We start from the raw sequence: 20,573 nt of genomic DNA, 5'->3' as shown, positions 1-20,573 counted from the left end.
GACACATGCACTCATATCTTTATTGCCACACTATTCACAGTAGCAAAGACATGGAATCAACCTAGGTGCCATCAGTAGTGGATTATATAAAGAAAACATGATACATATACACCATGGAATACTCTGCAGTCATAGAGAGAATAAAATCATGTCCTTTGCAGCAACATGGATGCCTCTGAGGCCATAATCCTAAACAAATTAATGCAGGAACAGAAAACCGAATACCACACGTTCTCACTTATAAGTGGGAGTTAAACATTGGAAGCAACACACAAGGACATAAACATGGGAACAACGGACACTACAGTAGACACAGTGGACTACTGGTGGGGACCAATAAGGAAGGGGCGTGGTTGAAAAAAACTGTATGTTGGATACTATGCTTACTACCCAGATGATGGGAACCATACCCCAAACCTCAGCACCCTGCCATATACCCATGTAACAAACCTGTATATGTAGCCCCTGCCTCTAAAATAAAAGTTAAGAAAATAATAAAAACAAGCAAATCAGGAGTTTTCTTACTATCACAGAGGATGCAAGAACAGTGGCTTCTTTGATTGAATTACATTCAAACCCACAAGGCCCTATCGGGTCTTCCCAGGCTTTTCTCTACACTCCAGTCAGCTTCCCATCCCTATTCCTGTCCAGCCTCCCTGGCTTTCCTTCTGTTCCTCTAGTGAACAGTCTTTCCACAAGCTTCTGGTGCATGCTGTTTCTACCTCCTAGAACGCCTTCTCCCAGACACCTTCCCAGCTGCTCCTTTTCACTCTCAACTCTCAGCATGACTGCCTAATCTCAAGTAGCTCCCTCCTACCTCATTATTCTTTGTTTCTTTCTTTTTTTTTTTTTTTTTGAGATGGAGTTTCGCTGTTGTTACCCAGACTGGAGCGCAATGGCACGATCTCAGCTCACTACAACCTCCACCTTCTGGGTTCAAACAATTCTTCTGCCTCAGCCTCCCGAGTAGCTGGGACTACAGGCACGCACCACCATGCCCAGCTAATTTTTGTATTTTTAGTAGAGATGGGGTTTCACCTTGTTGACCAGGATGGTCTCGATCTCTTGACCTCGTGATCCACCGGCCTTGGCCTCCCAAAGTGCTGGGATTACAGGTGTGAGCCACCGTGCCCGGCCTCATTATTCTTTCTTAGCAGTTTTTTCTTCACATTGCATTATTCATCTTTATGCATTAGCTTGTTAATTTGTTTTTGTCTTGTTTTGTTTTGTTTTTTAACATAAACAAAGATGGGAACTTCTCTTTTGCTCCCCACCAAACAGCCAGAACATGGAACATAGGAAGTAAACAATAATATTTATTGAATGAAGAAATGAATTGTGAGTAGTGTTATTAGCTCCTTTACCCTCTGGAAAAGTCTACAACTCTCTAATGGTAGAAGAGACCTAAGAGGAAAAAATGCAGGTCCATGAGGGCTTTGTAGCAGGAATCTTTTAATTGCAAAGATGGAAACAAAACTCAAACTGCCTTAACCAAGGGGAAAGTATATTGGTTCACAATACTGGAAATTCCATAGCTGTTCGGGCATAGTTGGATGCAGGTGCCCAGACAATGCCTCAGGCTCTGCTATCGTTGTCTTGACCTCTTTGCCAGATGACTTTCCCCGATGGTGGCAAGATGATCACCAGTGGCTAATGTATTGCATCCTTCCAGCCTCCTCCTGTTTCACAGAGTTTCCAGCAACAATTCCAAGGCTATTAGAGCAATTCCATTGCTCTGATGGAGTCATGTGACCCTGCCTGAACCAGTCACTGTGGCCAGGGGGATGAAGTTTACCGATTGGCTGAACCTTGAAGCTGGGGATAGGGAGTGGACTTACGGGTGGTTGGGAGGGGAAAGGAAAGGAAAGGAAAATCTGGGTGCTGTTCCTTCAAGATGAGAACATGAAACTGAGATCACAAGTGCGTGGCACACCCCAACCTGACATGACTAAGACAGCCTTCCCTTCCCTGGCCCCTCAGCTCCCTGGCAGCATTGGCTGCTCCGTTTCCCATACCGCAGCACACCCTCCACCATCACCTTATACCATGTTTCTCAGTGGCTTCTTCTTCATCTCCTGGCTTTCCAGGGTGGCATAAGTGCAGCCTGGGGCAGCAAAAAGAGCACTGGGTGGGGATCCCAAAGCCTGCCCCAATTCTGGGTCAGCCAAGCATCCCTGTGTGACCTTGGGCTAGTTTCTCTTCCTCTCTGGGCCCCAGGAACCAATTGGTAAAGACCTAATGACCTCTTCCTTCAGCCCAATCTTGCAGTCTCAAGAGAGTCTCCAGAAGGGCAGGGGCAACTCCTAAGGGCATCTTCTCCTTCTAAGATGTGGAAACTGAAGCTGGCCTCACGCGCTCTTCAGTCACTTCCATACTAGGAAGGCAGGAAACACTTGTAGCCCTGTGATTTGTAGCCCTGTGTGGGCTGGGGGCAGGGCTTCAGATTCATACTCTCTCCAGATTCAGTTATCTCCAGAGCCCACCCTGCAAAGGGATTGGCAAATTGCCGTCTGTGCACGGGCCATCACTAGCACACCACAGTGTGCCTGCCATTCCCTGCCTTTTCTCACCCACATCACTCAAGGGATCTTTGTCTTTTTCTGTACTCAGGCTGCAGGCCTACGTGGAAGCTTCCAGTGCCTGATGTCATCATGCTGGTATGTCCAGGAAGTGGGAGGTGTCTCCAGTGTGCAGCCACTGCCTGAGCCCACCAGCCTTGGAGTCAGAACACCTTGGGGTAAATCCTGGCTCAGCTCTTCTCAGCTCTGTGATCTCAGTGAGTGGCTTCGCTTCTCAGGGCTTCAAGCTCCTCCTCTAATTCCCACCGCACAGGGCTGTGGTGAGCCTGAGCAAGATCAGCATGTCATTGTCTGGCACAGAATGGGCATGCAAAAAGGATTGGTTCCCTTAGCTCCCAGGGTCATCTGGAAAAACCAGTTGGCTTCTTACCACCAAAAGGTACCAGAGGCAGTGCATTTCTGGGATAAATCCTATCTGGTCATGGTGTATAGGCTTTATATAATTTGCTGGATTCAGTTTGCTATGTTGTTGAGAATCGTTGTTATCTTTATTCATAAGGGATATTTGTCTGTAGTTTTCTTTCCTTGTGATGTCTTTGTTTCATACATCTCTTTGTTAGGGAGGAAAATCTTTCCCCAAAGTCCCCTGAGAGACTTTCCCATGGTTCTTAATGGCTACACACCTAATAGAATGGCTACAATAAAAGAGAGACAATAACAAGTGTTGGGGAGGATGTGGAGAAATCGGAACCCTCATTCATCACTAGTGGAAATGTAAAATGGTACAGCCACTTTGAAAAACAGTTTGGAAGTACCTCAAAAAGTTAAACATAAAATTTACCATATACAACAATGACAGTTGGGCATAGTGGCTCATGCCTGTAATTCTAGCACTTTGGGAGGCCAAAGTGGGTGGACTGCCTGAGCTCAGGAGTTAGAGACCAGCCTAGGCAACATGGTGAAACCCCATCTCTACTAAAATACAAAAAATTAGCCGGGCATGGCAGCATGTGCCTATCATCCCAGCTACTCAGGAGGCTTACACAGGAGAATTGCTTGAGCCTGGGAGGTGGAGGTTGCAGTGAGCCAAGATTGTGCCACTGCACTCCAACCTGGGTGATGGAGCAAGACTTCATCTCAAAAAAAAAAAAAAAAAAAAAAGAGTATGTGTCCCATTGGCTACATGGCAAATTCTTGCTGCAAGGGACACTGAAGAACAATTACTAATATTTCAACTACTATCTTGGAAGAGAGGCTCTTCTAAGAAGGGAAACAATGAAAACATTTATCCTAATGGCTATTGGATAAAATGTCTGTTCCAGAGGCCACATAGGTATTGGAAAGACTGTTCTGATTATGTTAAGGAGGGTGAGCCAGCATGAGAAAACCTAGGACATAGAAAAACCAAGTAGGAAGCCACTGCAAACAGCCAGGAGTGAGATGTTAAGGCTGAGGCCCAGACCTCAGCAACAGAAAGTACCTTCAGGCAAGAGTGGAGGTGTTTCTCCTGCTGCCACTGAAGCTAGCTTTGCCACACTCACTTGTTTCTCCTCCATTCTGATACCCCTTGTATGGTATAGGGATGGCCTGGGAGTCAGAAGGTCCAGGTTCTATTTCCAGCTTTGTCTGTGGTTGTATTAGTTAGGGCAAAGGCTAGCCCCAAAATGAAATGGTTTATACAGGACAGAGCATTATCTTCCTCTCACATAGCAGTCCAGGAAAGTAGGCAGGCTTGTTCCATGAAGTCATCCAGAGTCCCCGGCTGGGAGGGTGGCCCTACAATCCTCTAGGGCATTGTTATGATCCCCAACTTAGGATGTTGTGTCAAAGTTCCAGCTAGAAGGAGGAGAAAATAGTGGAAGACATTAGTCCAGTGTTTTCAGCTTGAGTCCCAGGACACTTCTGCTCCAGTTCCATTGCCAAAACTTAGTCACATGGCCACACCTGACATGGCTGGATAGTGTAACCCAGGTGGACATGTTATCTAGAATGTAATCAAGATGAAGTGTCGGGGAAGTGACCACATGCTCAGCCTCGTGGATTTGGTGGAAAACCAGCAGTTTGCTTGTGAAAGTCCCTTCCCTGTGATATGACCTGCTCTATAGCCTTGGACTCAGACGCCTCATGGGAATTCAGCAAAGTTGGTGCCCTACTCAGCTTCACCATCGGGTACCAAGAACTCACAATAAACAGACATCTGTTTCTATACCAACAGCATAGCAGGGCATCCAGAATGTGGGATTCAGAGAAACAGAAGGCATGGTTCTGCTGTTAAAGACTCATCTGGTCAAAGAGAACATGCTGAAACCAAGGCATGTAGATGAACTGTGCCATGTGCATATTTAACCTTCAAGGATTCAACTCATATACAAAGCAGAGTGATATCAGGGAGGCAGGGGATAGTACTGAGCTTTCTAAAAAAAACTATTCAGCAGTAAAAAATGTGCTCAGCAACAGAAAATATGTGGAATGATGTTTGCCAAGAGCTGAGGGAAGGGGATGGGGAGTCATTGTTTAAGAAGTACAGCGTTTTGGCTGGAAAAGGGGAAACATTCTGGAGCTAGATGGTGGTGATTGATGCATAACAACTTGAATGTACTTTATGCCATTGAACCCACCCTTAAATATGGTTAAAATGGGGCCAGGTGTGGTGGCTTACTGCTGTAATTTCAGCACCTGGGGAGGCTGAGGCAGGAGGATCACTTGAGCCTGGAAATTTGAGACCAGCCCAGGAAACATAGTGAGACCCTATCTCTACAAAAAAAAAAAAAAAAAACATTAAAAATTCACCAGCCATGGTAGTGTGCACCTGTAAGTCCCAGCTACTTGAGAGGCTGAGGTGGGAGGTTACTTGAGCTCAGGAGGTCAAGAATGCAGTAAACCATGATTGCACCACTGCACTCCACCTGGGCAACAGAGTAAGACCCCATCTCAATTAAAAAGAAAAGGTTAAACTGGTTCATTCTCTGTTATGTATATTTTACCACAATTAAAAATAAATTTAAAAAATTTAAAAACCACTCAGCAGTAAAAAACTAACTGTTGAGGCACATAATAATGTGAACTATCAAAACCACGAAGATAGAGCTGTCCAATATGGTAGCTAGCTTCATGTGGCTATCTAAATTTAAATTAATTAAAATTAGGTAGAATAAAAATTTCATTTCTTTAGTTGCACTAGCCACATTCCAAGTGCTTAATAGCTGCATGTAGCCATTGGCTACTGGACTGGACAATACAGATATGGAACATTCTCATCATTGCAGAAAGTTCCATTAGACAGAGATGTTGTAGAGCAAATCCACAGGGATAGAAATGAGAACAGTGACTGCTTCTTGGGGAAGTGGTTGACTGGAAAGAGACAGTAGGAAACTTTCTAGGGTGATGGTGCAGGGAAAACAAAACTTTACCTCTTCCTTCTTAAGGTCTTTGGCTGGACCTGAGAATTAAATTGATGTAAGATGGATTAAGAGGAGAAACACCTGCATATTTAATGTAAGTTTTACATGACACAAGAGTCTTCATAAGCATGCTGGGTGTAGTGGCTCATGCCTGTAATCCCTGCATGTTGGGAGGCTGAGGCAGGAGAATCACTTGAGCCCAGGAATTCGATATCGGTGTGGGCAACATGGCAAAACCCTGTGTCTACAAAAAATACAAAAATTAGCCAGTGTGGTAGCACATGCCTGTTGTCTCAGCTACTTGGGAGGCTGAGGTGGAAGGATTACTTGAGCCTGGGAGATTGAGGCTGCAGTGAGCTGTGACTGCACCACTGCACTCCAGCATGGCCAACAGAGCAAGACCCTGTTAAAAACACACACACACACACACACACACACACACACACACACACACACACACATGCACACACACAAATGAAGACTCAAAGAAGTGGCAAAATCTAAGTTCTTGCAATTTCACTGTGAAGGGCTCATATTTATAGGGGAACTCCTCCATGCTGGTGCCCTGACAACCCTGCATATTTTCACCTGGGCTACAGGGTGAGGCTTCACCACTGCTGACCTGAGTCTTGGTGGGAAACCCTGTGATCACTCAAACTGTGAGACGTCAGGTGGGCTTGCAAGTTGCTGCCACAAGGCCATCTCTCACCTGCCTTTATCTCCAGGGAGACTGTCATAGCCATTTCTCATCTGCCTTGCTGGTTCTTATGAGGTGGGCCTGCTCACTTCCCCACCTCCCCTCAGGGTACAGCTGCAGGCTGTAAAGCTGCTTAGCTGCAGCATAAAATTGGCTTCTCAGCAACAGGGATCCATCACCTTCGTTGCGTGTCACTTGGCCCCTTCTGTTCCAGTGTCACCCTGTGGTTAAGGGCTATGGGGAGCTAATACCATTGCTGTCTATGTAGTAAGTCATCTTAATCTATATGGGCTTGATGTGTTCCTGCCAGCTATATCTATGGCAGAGTGGTAAGCTAACCTGGCAGCTTCCGATGCTAACAGAATCTGTTAGCCTATCTGATAATATCACTTTCACATCAACATGATTGTCCTATCTGGGGTCATCTGTTGAACATCCCTCATCCTGGGTTGTCCCTGTTCACCCCCCCTTCTCAGTATCCAGCCACTAAGGGCCCACTAGGTCAATGCTTGGTTCAGAAGCCTGACCAAGGGGAATTTTTCAGGCTACCACATGTAGCAAAATAAATCTTCATAATTAAAAAATGTACACCATGCTCCCAAACCAAATAATGGTTCTTCTGTGGGTTCTCATGCCCACTCCATCTCTATTAGTGCAGACCATGGGGAGTAGCATTCATTTTCTCCTGCATGGCTCCACAGTACAGAGAAAACAGCAGAGCTATTGGGGCCAGACAGACTTGGGTACATTTCTGGGCTTATGTGTTTTAGGTTCCTGAGGCTGTTGTAGAAAATTACTATACATACGGTGCCTTGAAATACAAGAAATTTATTATTTCACAATTTACTCTTTCATAGTTCTGAAGGCCAGAAGTCTGAAATCAGTATCAATGGGGCAAAACCAAGGTGTCATCAGGGATGTGTTCCCTGCGGGAGACCTAGGGGAGAATCCTTTCTTGGCTCTTCCAGCTTCTGGTGGCTGCTATCATTCCTTGGCTTATGGCCACATCACTTCAATCTTCAAGGCCAACATCTTCAAATTTCTCATCTCTATAGTCACAGTACCTTCTTTTTTGTGTGTATGGGGTCATACCTTCCTCTACTTTCCTCTTATATACACACAACTGCATTTAAGATCCACCCTGATAATGCATGATTAGCCTCCCCATCTCAAGATCCTTACCTTAATCATATCTGCAAAGGCCCTGTTTCCATGTAAGGTAACATTTACAGGTTCCAGAGATTAGAACCTGGTATCTTTGAGAGGCTGTTTTTCAAGCTACCACATGTAGCCATAGGCAAGCTATTCTATGTCACTAAGCCTCAGCTTTCCCTTCTGTAAAAGAGGGGTAATAATAGTGATGGTGGGATCAGGATTACATAAGCCACTCTATGCAAAACACCTATCACTGCAGTTATTACAGTTGAGTCTGCTTCCTTTTGCCTTTGCTAGATGGTGAAGAGTCCCTTTCCTGATCTCCTGGAGCAGTTAAGACCCTTGTCTTGGCCCTTGGTGCACACTTCTTTGTGACTCCCTCTAGAGCCTTGAGTCATTATTTATGGCCACTATGATCTACTGATCACAATTCCCAATCCAAATATCTGACTACATACTTGGGAGTCTAAGAACTATTTTGGGGCTCTAAAGCATCTGAGAGATATAGTTTAGCTTAGATCCACACAGAATAAGAATTTCCAAGACATTTAGAGAGCTGAGGAGAAGAGCTGCTGTGTTTTTTATGATTATAAAGATCAGTTTTGCTACATCTCATAGCCTGGAAAATGCTCCTTGCTGTTGGAGTGGCCCAGGAAATTCCAGCATGTATGAGCCCTGTAGCTGCTGACATAGCACATGAGGGGAGAGTCAAGGGGCTTTACCCAGCAAAGCAAGATCATGCAGTGATTTTTAAAGGACAGACATTTTTTAATGATCTCTAAGAAAGTCTGTTCTGGAACTGTACTACCTCCCCTTTGGGAGCTAAGAGTAAGGATTAAACTTCCCGAGGACCACCAGGACACACCAAAATGATCCTTTTCCACTAAAGAAAAGTTTCATCCTACCCCTTGTCTCAATATGGGGCCACAAAGGTTCCAGGTATCTTCATTTCTGGAGTCAAGGACTTCCATTTCACCATCGTTTTCCAAAGTGAGATTCCTGGACTAATAGCATCAACATCATTTCAGAACTTGTTAGAAATAGAAATTCTTAAGTTGCACCTTCGACCTGCAGATGGAGGAACTGGGGTTGAAGCGCAGCAATCTGAGTTCTACCAAGTGATTCTGATGAAGACTTGAGTGTAAGAACCTTCTACAATCATTACACACACACCCAAAGCAACCGATAACCAGCAAGGGCAGCCTTTGGAGATCAAGTGATTCGTGAGTTTGGGGATCATATTACTCTAGAATCTTTTAGTTGCAAGTGGCAGAAAATTCAATTTAGATTGGCAAAAAGAATAATTTATTGTCCTATAAAATGGAAAGCTTAAAGGTCATCTAGATTCTAACACTGCTGGCTCTACTATAATCAGGTTTCTCTTCTAATTAGTAACTGTACTTACAAGAAGTCGGGATTACGTGTGTGCTATGGACTGAACTATGTCACTCCAAAATTCATATGCTAAAGCCCTAACGTCCCATGTGCTGATATTTGGAGATAGGACCTTTGGGAGTGTATGGTAAATGCACCTAATAGCAATAACTTAAGTATACCCTGAAAATAACTCTGTATGGCAGACACACCTGACTGTGGGTTCCAAGCTAGGAAATCTGGGAGTGGCCAACTTGGAGATTCCTTTCTTGTGTATGAGGAACATCTGAGTCTATGAGGAACATATGGCTTGTCCTGTGGAATGCAGGCCATGCAGGAAATCAAGATCTTTTGTTTTGGGTTAGATGAAGTTGTTAGGTGGAGGCTGCTAGGGAGAGGGTTGATTTAGAAATCATTTTGGTGTGTCCTGGTGGTCCTCGGAAAGTTTAATCCTTACTCTTAGCTCCCAAAGGGAGCAGTACAGTCCCAGAACAGACTTTCTTCGAGGTCCTTTAAAAACGTCTGTTGTGTCTCCCTACAGGCTTTTCTACTGCACTCAGAAAACATTCGGGTACCTTACAAGGTATTGCATGATCTGGCTTCACTGGGGAAAGTGAAAGGCATCAGAATCCCCCATTCCCTTGTGAAATCCTTCATTCCTTAAGTGAAAATGCTGTGTAAACTGCATGTCTTTTACAAGCAGTTGTGGTTCTTCTGCCCAGGCCACCACCACTGAGCCATGTGGTTATGCCATCCAGCCTGCTACCACTGAACTGTATGCACCACAGTTCTCCTGTTCAGCCCACCACCACTGGACTCTCTCCCCTGTATGTAAGCCCCCACTAAGACCTCATATCTCATTCCCTAGCTCTAGGGGTCTCTTCTTTGGCCTCTTGAACCTGATGCCATCCCCACTGGAGTCAGTAGGGGTTCAGCACATCAGGGAGGTAATTAGGTTTAGAAATCATGAGGGTAGGGTCCTCATGATGGGATTAGAGAGAAGAGATAGCAAAGAGGGTACACTCTCCCTCTCGTTTTCTCTAGCCTTTCCTCATTCTTTTTCTCTTACATGTGAGGACATAGTAAGAAGGCAGCTGTCTGTAAGCCATGAAGAGAGCCCTCAGCAGAATCCAACCATGCTGGCACTCTGATCTCAGACTCCACCCTCCAAAACTGGGAAAAAAATACTTTTTGTTGTTTAAGTCACATGGTTTATGGTCTTTTGCTATGGCAGCCTGAGGTGGCTAGGATACTCTGTTTGGATCATATGCAGTTGTAGTTGGAATGTTTGTGTCCCACTCCCCAAATTCTTATGTTGAAATTTCTAACCCACAAGGTGATGATATTAAGAGGTAAAGACTTTGGGAGGAAATTAGGTCATGAGGGTAGAGTCCTGATGAATAGGATTAGTGCCCTTGTATAAGAAGCCCAAGAGAGACCTCTCACTCCTTCCACCATATGAGGATGCAGCCAGAAGGCACCATCTATGAGCCATCTTTGAGCTGGCTCTCACCAGACATGAAATCGGCCTTGATCTCGGACCTTCCAGCCTCCAAAACTCTGAGAAGTAAATTTTTGTTGTTTATGAACCACCCAAGGTATAGTATTTTGATTCAGAGCCAGAATGGACTAAGACATGCCCATTCCTAAATCAATCATTGTTTCTAAGGGCTTGAGTCACATGACCACTCCTGGAGCTGAGGGTTGCATTAGTTCCACTTGAACATTATGGCAAAGAGTGGAGAAGGAGTGCTTCCCCAAACGAAAACCAAAGTGCTGTTACCAGAAAAGACAAATGCCACCAAAAGTCCACCATAGAATTTATTAGGGTTTTGACTAGCTATAGTTTCACCCAAGCCTTATGTTCTGTGCAGCACTAGACAGTCCCAGTCATGCGCTGATGATACAGCAATCCATCTCACCTCCCTGTCCTGCTGCCCATCAAATTTAGAACCTTCAGAGTTGGCCTTCTATACTCACTTCTACCCCCAAGCAGAAGAGTTGGTCTATTCCCCATTTCCACAGGCCCTTTCACTCAATACACAGACTATCCAAAGGGGAAAGCTTCTACTCCTGGAGGTAGGGGCTTCCTGTCGGTGGGGATATTCAAGCAGAACCTTCCACTGGGGCAGCCCACTGGAAGCTTGTTTGAGGAGGAGATTTGGGCATTTAAGTGGAAACAATGTCTCTGATTCCTGGAGCCTCCTAAGACTGTGGTAAGGCTCAAATGTATCAACTCCATCTACTGCTGAATGTCTGAAATTTCACCATTAGAGACTGTCCCTTAACCAGAATTCTTAAACTCTTTAAGGTATAAACCTTTAAAATATACAGCCAAGATACTGTCAGACATTTATCCACTTGATATTTCAAGTCCAGAAGGTTTTTGCAGTTGAGTAAAAGCAGAGGGCTATAGGAGCTCAAAGGGAGACAAAGGGGGTTGGAACTTTTGGCACTTCTACCCTGGGGGTCTCAGATCCCACCCATCTCAGGTATGTTTCCAGACTTCAGATTTGCAGAGGCCCCTTTCAGAATGCACATTTTGCTTTCCAGGCTGTAGGTGTTTTAGCTTAGAAGCACGCCTTTGCTGTTGCTTATGCCAAATTGAGTATTACCAAGCTGCATGGCAGTGACAATGGGCAGCTCAGTTGCCACAGTGGGAATAAGGCCTAGATGTGGAGCTCTTGGCTCAGTATTGGGCCAAGAGATTGGAGGTGATCAGCCTCCCCTGTTACTTATGCATTTCTATGTTGGCAAAGCTTTGCCCAGCAGGTGCTTTGCCCAAACCTTGTATGCAGTGGGCAATGTAGCCAAGATCTCACTCTTGTTGCCCAGATTGGAGTACAGTGGCACCATCTATGCTCACTGCAGCCTCTGCCTCCCCGGTTCAGGCAATTCTCCTGCCTCAGCCTCCTGAGTAGCTGGGACTACAGGTAGGTGCTGCCACACCTGGCTAATTTTTGTATTTTTAGTAGAGATGGGGTTTCACCGTGTTGGCCAGGATGGTCTTGATCTCTTGACCTCATCATCCGCCCACATCAGCCTCCCAGAGTTTTGGGATTACAGGCGTGAGCCACTGCACCTGGCCCAGATTTTTTTAAGATTAGTAAACAAAAAGAAGTCAGAAGGAGCCAAATCAGGACTGCAAGGTTGATGTCTAATGATTTTCCATCAAAATTCTCATAAAATTGCCCTTGTTTAATGAGAGAAATAAGCAGCAGCATGATTATGGTGGAAAAGGACTCTCTGGTGAAGCTTTCCCAGCCTTTTTCCTGCTAAAGCTTTGACTCATTTTCTCAAAACATTCTCATAATAAGCAGATGTTATCATTCATCAGCTGTCCAGAAAGAAAACAAGCCTTTGCTGTGGCCGGATCACTTCCACCTCTTGGTAGCCATTGCTTTAATTGTGCTTTGCCTTCTGGATCATACTGATAAAGCCATATTCTAGCTCTTAGTACAATTATTTGAAAAAAAAAAATCCTTCAGGATCTCATCTAAAATTCCCTCTGAAAGCTCTGCTCTTGTCTGCAGCTGATCTGGGTGTAAGTGTTTGGGCACCCATTAAGTGGAAACTTTGCTCAACTTTAGTATTTTGGCAGAACTGTGTAAGCTGAACCAGTTGAGATTATGGTATTGGCTATCATTTCTGATATTAATTGTTGGTCCTCATCAATCAACGCACAAATGGATGTGGATGGTCTGCTGTTGTGGGCTTCATCTTCGACATAGTCTTGTCCCTTCCTAAAACAAGTTATCTATTTGCAAACTGCTGATTTTGGAGGGCATTGTCCTTAGAAACTTTTTGTAAAACATCGATGATTTCTCCATTTTTCACCCAAGCTTCACCATAAATTTGATGTTTGTTCTTGCTTCAGTTTTAGCAGAACTCATGTTGCTTTTTTAGAGGGTCTTTTCAAACTGACATCTTATCCTTCTTAATGCCTCAAACTAGATCCTGTCCAGAATCGTTGTAACAAGTTAGTATGAGTTTCTTTTGTTGCGAAGAAAATTATCCACATACAAAGTCATGATTGTGATCTTCCTCACAGCAGACCCAGAAATTAACTCAAAATAGATCATACTTGCCAAACTTGTTAAAACTATGAAACTCATAGAAGAAAACAAGAGTAAATCTTTGTGACCTTGGGTTCTGCGATGGCTTTTAGATACAACAGCAAATGCAGAAGTCATAAAAGAAAAAATAAATTGTACTACATCAAAATGTAAAACTTTTGTACGTCAAAGAACACCATCAAGAAAATGAAAATGCAACCCACAGAATGGGAGAAAATACAAATCCTATATCTGATAAGGACTTGTATCCAAAATATATAAAGAACGCATAATTTAGTAGTTTAAAAAAAAGGACAATCTTTGCCTTTCAAAATAGGCAAAGGATATAAATAGGGATTTCTCCAAAAAAGATATACAAACAACCAATAAATAAAAGATGCTTAATTATTAGTCGTTAGAGAAATGCAAGTCATAACCACAATCAATAAAACTAAATAAGACCCAAAATAACTGAAAAGTAGCTTAAGTATTTCCCGGGTATCACATGGTAATACTCTCATGGACTTTACCTTCCAAAGACATGGCAAATCATTATACAAATCTTCTTTCTATGTTGTTTCCTTTCTTTACATAGGACAGTACCTCCTGTCCTACGGCTGCCCCCACTCCATGTTCTCCCTCCTTCCCTCACTTCTCTAATCAGCATGTTTTCATGTCAGATACCTGAGCCTTGCTGGCTTCTTTCAATTCACCTCTTCCCACCTTGGCCATATAAGAGGCATATTTTTTAAATTCTCCCACGGGGAGCTGCCAGTCTCTTTTCCTGCTGTTATCATGGTGGTAAGGAAAGGGGCATGCGAATGATACTTAATGAAAAAGATTCTGCCATGAGAGAAGAGAGAAGTCACAAAGGGACAGGGAAGGTAGGTAGAAGTCTGTGCGTCCTGGCTTCCCCACTGATGGTACGAATCCTGGAGAAGGCAGGGTTACACAGAATAAAGGGAAGGTCAAAAGCACTGAGGAAGGGAAGTCACACTAAAAGGTAAAGTCCCAGATCTGAGGTGAAACAAGCAAGGTCCCCCCAGACCTTGGGTTAGGTCAGGCTGGGGAGCCTGCCAAAGAGGACACCTCATTGCCACATGTGATACTCAAAAGATTTAACAGCTAGCAAGGCAATTCCTATCACAAGACTTTGGCCCTAGGCTGGAGCAAGTTCCCAGAGGTCCTGGCTATGCCAGGTTATCAACTCTTCAGACAATATATCCTGGGAGGCCTGAGAAGTGGGGTTCCCAGGGGAGAGTAGGGAGAAGGGCAATTAGATTGAGGGGCTAGGAGCTCTGCTATGGGGGTATTTTAGTGTTTTAATAATCACTGAGCTCTTTCTGGCTAATTGTATGTTCCAGAAATGGCCATGACAAGATCCCCTATTTCACATCATCTCCTAATGATGTAACTGATACTTCTGCCATTAAAAAAATGGGATCTAGATTCCCCTTTCTTTAATCTAGAAGGAGAAGAGTGGTTGACTATGAAAGGAGTAATGCTATATGACTTCCAAGATGAGGTCATTGAAATGTGATATAGCTTCTATTTGTTTCTCTTGGGACACTTCCTACAGGAACTCAGCTACCATGCTGTAAGGAAGCCATACAGCCACATAGAGAAGCCACATATGGGTATTCTGGTTATTATAGACTGAATGTCCATGCCCTCTCATACCCCCCGAATTTGTATGCTGAAGCCCTAACTCTCAGTGTGATGGCATTAGGAGGTGGGGCCTTGGAATTAATTAGGTTTAGATGAAGTCATGAGGGTGAAGTCCCTATGATGGGTTTAATGCCCACATAAGTAGACGAAGAGACACCAGAGCTTTCTGTCTCCACCATGTGAGTATACCACTAGAAGACAGCTGTCCACAAACTAGGAAGAGAGCCCTCATCAGGAACTGAAATTTGCCAGCACCTTAATCTTGGACTCTCCAGCTTCCAGAACTGTAAGAAATAAATATGTGCTGTTTAAGCCACCTATTCTGTGGTGTTTTGTTATAGCAGCAGGAATTTACTAAGCCATTGACTGATAGACCCAGCTGAGATTCCAGCAAGTCCTCACATATAAGTGAGTGAACATTTAGATGAGTTCAGTCTCCAGCTGTCAAGTCCCCCAGCCTTTCAGCCATCCAGATGACATACAGACTAGACTTACCCACCAAGTCTGCTCAAATTGAAAACCTATAACCAAAATGATTGCTGTTGTTTTTTCAAAACAATAGATAACCAGAAGCATTTTTTGCTACAGATGCCCTTGGAAATATCAGAATGACCACCTCTTCCTGGGTCCACACATGAGCAGCCCAAGAGCACCCTCACCTCCAACTCCAAGAGGATCTGAGGACTTTACCTACCCCAGATGCCATCTTGGGAAGGAGGATTGGGAGGCAAGCAACAGCTTGAGTTGTTTTAATGCTCACCCCCATAGATTGTTTTAAATGAAAAGATGTTTTGTTGTTTTTATTTATTATTATTCTTATGAGGGGTTTCTATATTCCCATATTTGTTCTCCCCAGAGTTAAAAAAATTTTTTTCAAATAATTTTAAACTTACAAAAATGCTCCAAAACATAGTGTGAAAACTTCCCATTTTAGCCACCATTCAGACTCCCCAACTATTAATATTTTAATTTGTTTTATCATTGTCTCTCTCTGTCTCTGGAAAGAGCTCTTTTTAAAAAAATTAGAGAGAACAGGGCCTGGTTCAGGTAAAATGAAGTAAGCACACTGCAGCCCATTTCTCCCAGTGAATGCAGCTATAAAACATGGACGAAATGCATGGAGTCGCTATTTAAGAACTTTGAAAAGTAGTAGCAGATGGATTGAGGAATAAAACTGGAATGTGAAGCACCATGGGGCCAGAAGTTAGTTTACTTTCTTTTTCCTCCAGTATTTCCCAGGCTGGACTCAATGCAGCTTGAAATCTGCAAATGTCTACCAGGACAGAAAGAGAAAGCTCCAGGAAAAGCTCTCTAACCCTGGTTTAAGAAGCAGAAAGTGTCCTCCAAATGCCCAGAATGGGGGGAATTCCCCTTTGTTTTTCTTTTTTCAATTCACTTGTACCCTAGCCTCCAAGAAGTCCTTGTGAGGGTGGCAGCAACAGCAGTGATGGTCGATGAAGCCTAAAACTGACAGGTAAGAACCTTCTCCTCCAATCAGAGGTGCTGTGGTCCTGAGAGGGTAGGACAGACTTCTCGCTTTTTCTTTCTCTGTGTTCACTCACTGCTTGGTTCCAAACACAGGTATAGATATGGGAAGTGGCTGGCCTAACAGGGTAAATAAGGTCCCATACTTCTGATTGGAGGACCAAAAACAGTTGCTTCCCGTAATTAAAGAAAAATTGTATTAAGAAGAGAGAGAAGAGCTTAGGAAAGTAACTGAATAAAGTTGTTATCAACTTCTGGGCTCATCCCTGTGTTTTGCATGTGTGAATTAGATACTAAACAGCTCACACAGACTTTCAGAACTTAACAAAGGATGTATCACTGCCCAGGTCCTACATAGACGACCGAGTGGTGCACATATAAGAATGTGCACTGCAAAGCCTTTGAAAATAGCACTGACACTGAAATCACAATCCACAGAAGGCTGGTTGGAGCTCACAGCCTAAGCCCAATATGGCCAATTGTCTATTAAAACAAAAATACCAACATTCTCAATAGGATTTTAAAAAACGGATCTGAATATTATGAAATTCAAAATGTCCATGATACAGTGCAGAATTACCTGAGTTGTGAGAAACATGAAAATATCAGCTCACATAGGCAAAGACAATCAGCAGATGCCAATGCTGAAATCACACAGCTGTTGGAACTGCCTGGCAAAGTCTTTCATGTGGCTATTACAAAACTTTTAAACAAGTAAACATTTTTAAATGTTTAAACAACATCTGAAGAAATAATGGCCAAAAACTTTCCCTGGAATCAGGAAAAATTGAATCCAGGAACTCTCTTATGAAAACCCAACATGGTTTCACCATGTTGGCCAGGCTGGTCTTGAACTCCTGGCCTTAAGTGATCCATCCACCTCAGCCTCCCAAAGTGCTGGGATTACAGGCATAAGCCACTGTGCCCAGCCTCAGGTATTCTTTATAGCAGTGTGAAGCAGTGTGAGAACAGACTAATACAGGAGCACACACACAGAGACCAGCGAAAGATTAGTCACATCTGCTCCCTATGTCTTAGACCATGTCACAGTATTCTCTCGGGTCACAGTGCCTCTGCAGGTAGAAATAATCTGGAAATAGATAAAAAAATAGAAAGTTTATTTTTCGGATTTGAAGACTTCAGGGGAGTTACTTCCCCTTGTCATCAGGGAGGTTTATGACTTCAGACTGAAATGATTCCCTGTCTCGTATTACACAAAGAGAATAAAAATAAATTTAATCAGTTCAGAATGATACTAAATGAAAGTCAGAATCTCCTGCTCTTTCTCCCAGTTCCACCTCTTAAAGTCACTCACTCTTTCTGTTTTTAGTTCTGGTTTGCTAAGGGTGATCCCAAAGAATTTAAACACTTAACAGAGTTGTTAATTAATAACCAGGCTATATATAAGCAGAATCTAAACTAATTTAGAAACAAAACTCTCCCAGTTATTTAAAAAATCAGATAAATGCTCAATAAGTGCCCCTTGTCCTCAGGTCTAATTCATCTCAGGTCTGTGCTGCATGTCACCACTGATGGCTGAACTGATAGCCACATGCTTTCCTTTGCTTTCCCAAAGCACTGAGGAAGAAGTGGTGCAAATGTGAGGTTCCTGGGGAACCCCCAGAAGACGTGATAAACGATGCTTATATACATGGATTGGGCTGGCCACTATCTCAAAGGCATGTCTTACGTTTTGAACTGATATCCAATTCAGAGCCATGAGAGAGACCACAGGATGAATGTGAGGCAAGCCTTATCCTGCTAGGCTTCAGGAAAAACTGAATCCAGGAACTCTCTTGCCCTTGGTTGCTCTCATTTACCATCAGTTATTCTCTCTGCAGTCTAATTTTCTCTAAGTGGTGTGAAGCAGTGTCCTGGCAACTGTTGGGGCCCGCTTTTTAATTTCATCTTTTGATATCCATTCTTCCCTACTGTGACCATAGAACCTCTGATTTTAGTTGGGTATGTGTACACCCAGAATGAAGTCTATATTTGCTAGCCTCCCATGTAGCTAAATTTGACTATTCAACTAAGTTATAGTCAATATGAAGTATGAGGGGAAGAGGTGTGCAATTCTAAGTCATGCCCTTAAGGAAAGGGGAATGTATCCTCACATTCCTCCTTTCCCCTTTCCCACCAGTTGAAATGAAAATATGTTGGAGAGCCATCTCAGACCATGCATATGAAGGTAGGATTCTAAGGATGGGGAGCCCAAGTAGAAGAAGAATGAGTCCCTGGACAGCCTGTGAAGTACCGCCTGCACTGAACCATCTGCCTCTGGACTGTTACATGAGAGAGACAGCAACTTCAGTCTCTTCAGCCACAGTTAAGTTGGTTCTGTCATGGCCTGTATTCTTACTATATTAAAATTGCCAGAACAGTCACAACTCACTGGGATTTTAGGAAAGGGGATATAGATGACAGTAAGGGTGTCAAAAAGCTGTGAGGTTATATTTAAAACACTACAGGAGCTAATATGGTTTGGGTTTGTGTCCCTACCCAAATCTTATCTTGAATTGTAATTCCTATGATCCTGAGGTCAAGTGAGGGACCAGATGGGAGGTGACTGGATCATGAGGTGGTTTCTCCCATGCTGTTTTCATGATAGTGAGTGCTGATGATAGTGAGTTCTCTGATTCTCATGAGAACTGATGGTTTTATAGGTGTTTAACAGCTCCTCTTCATGTACTCTCTCTTGCCTGCTGCCATCTAAGATGTGCCTGCTTCCCCTTCTGCCATGATTATAAGCTTCCTGAGACTTCCCAGCCATGTAGAACTGTGAGTCAATTAAACCTCTTTCCTTCATAAATTACCCAGTCTCGGATATATATATATTTTTTTTTCAAAAAAAGGGTCTCACTCTGTCACCCAGGCTGGAGTGCCGTGGTACAATCTTGGCTCACTGCAACCTCTGCCTCCTGGGTTTAAGCAATTCTTGTGCCTCAGCCTCCCAAGTTGCTGGGATTACAGGCATGTGCTACGATGCCTGGCTAATTTTTTTTTGTATTCTTAGTGGAAACAGAGTTTCGCCATGTTGGCCAGGCTTGTCTTGAATGCCTGGCCTCAAGTCATCTGCCCATCTCAGCTTCCCAAAGTGCTGGGATTACAGGCATGAGCCACCGTGCCCAGCATCAGGTATCCTTTATAGCAGTGTGAGAATGAACTAATACAGGAGCACACACACACCGAGATCAGAGAAAGATTAGTCACATCTGCCTCCTTATGTCCTAGACCATGTCACAGTGTTCTCTTGCGTCACAGTGCCTCTGCAGGTACTGCTCCTTTTGCCTCCCTTTGCCCCAGCACATACACACAACTGGCCTTCTGACCTTGGCTAAACCTGGATAAACCTGACTAACTCAGGGAAATATCTGACCATATTCCAGACTAAGTCAGGCATCTTTGTTATATTAATATGTCTGTCACAGTATGACACCATGTATTACTATTTCATAGTATTATAGATTTGAAACTTTACAATTATTCCATATCTTTTTTAAGTTTCATAATTACTAATTTACATAATTATCTCTCCATATTAGACTGTAGATTCTATGAGGTCAGGGACTAAGCCTGACTCCTTCACTGCTGTATCCTCAGCACCTAGCACACAGTACATGACATATAGAAGGTGCTTCTCAAAGTCAAAATAAAATATGGAGATGAATCTCTAAATTTAATGTTTTATTTTGGGAAGCAAGAATTGCAACTTGGGGCATACATACATATCTGGTAGTCTTTGATATGGCCGAAGAATCAAGAGAAGGTTGGGAGTTTTATTAGAAAGGGAAATGTATTGTTTTGAAAGAAAGCACAGTGACACTAGTAAAGTTTCGGGGACCTGGCAAGCTCTGATTCGTGAGTGACAGTGTTAAGTAAAACTAGTATTAGGTCATGGCAGGCTGTTTCAGCAGTTACTAGCTGAAACTGGTTTTAGGGGGACAGCAGGCCATTTCAACAGCGGAGTTAGTGGAAATATTAATTCTTGGAACACGTGCTGTGTGCCTCCAGTGCTTTTTCCCTGGCCCCTGGATTCTGATTCCATTGGGCATCACAAGAGTGACCCAATTTGTATTAACTTTCATATGCTCAATAAGAATGTATGCATGTAAGCTATGGGTGAGTGAGTGAATGAATCTGCACAACTCTTCCTCCAGTGGAGAAAAGCAGAACTCAGAACCCAGAGCCACTTATAAAATGATAACACACTACTACATGT

Source organism: Callithrix jacchus, chromosome 5 (genome assembly GCF_049354715.1).
Source record: "Callithrix jacchus isolate 240 chromosome 5, calJac240_pri, whole genome shotgun sequence".
In the NCBI taxonomy this organism is placed as follows: domain Eukaryota; kingdom Metazoa; phylum Chordata; class Mammalia; order Primates; family Cebidae; genus Callithrix; species Callithrix jacchus.
Note: the sequence above shows the minus strand (reverse complement) of the source record.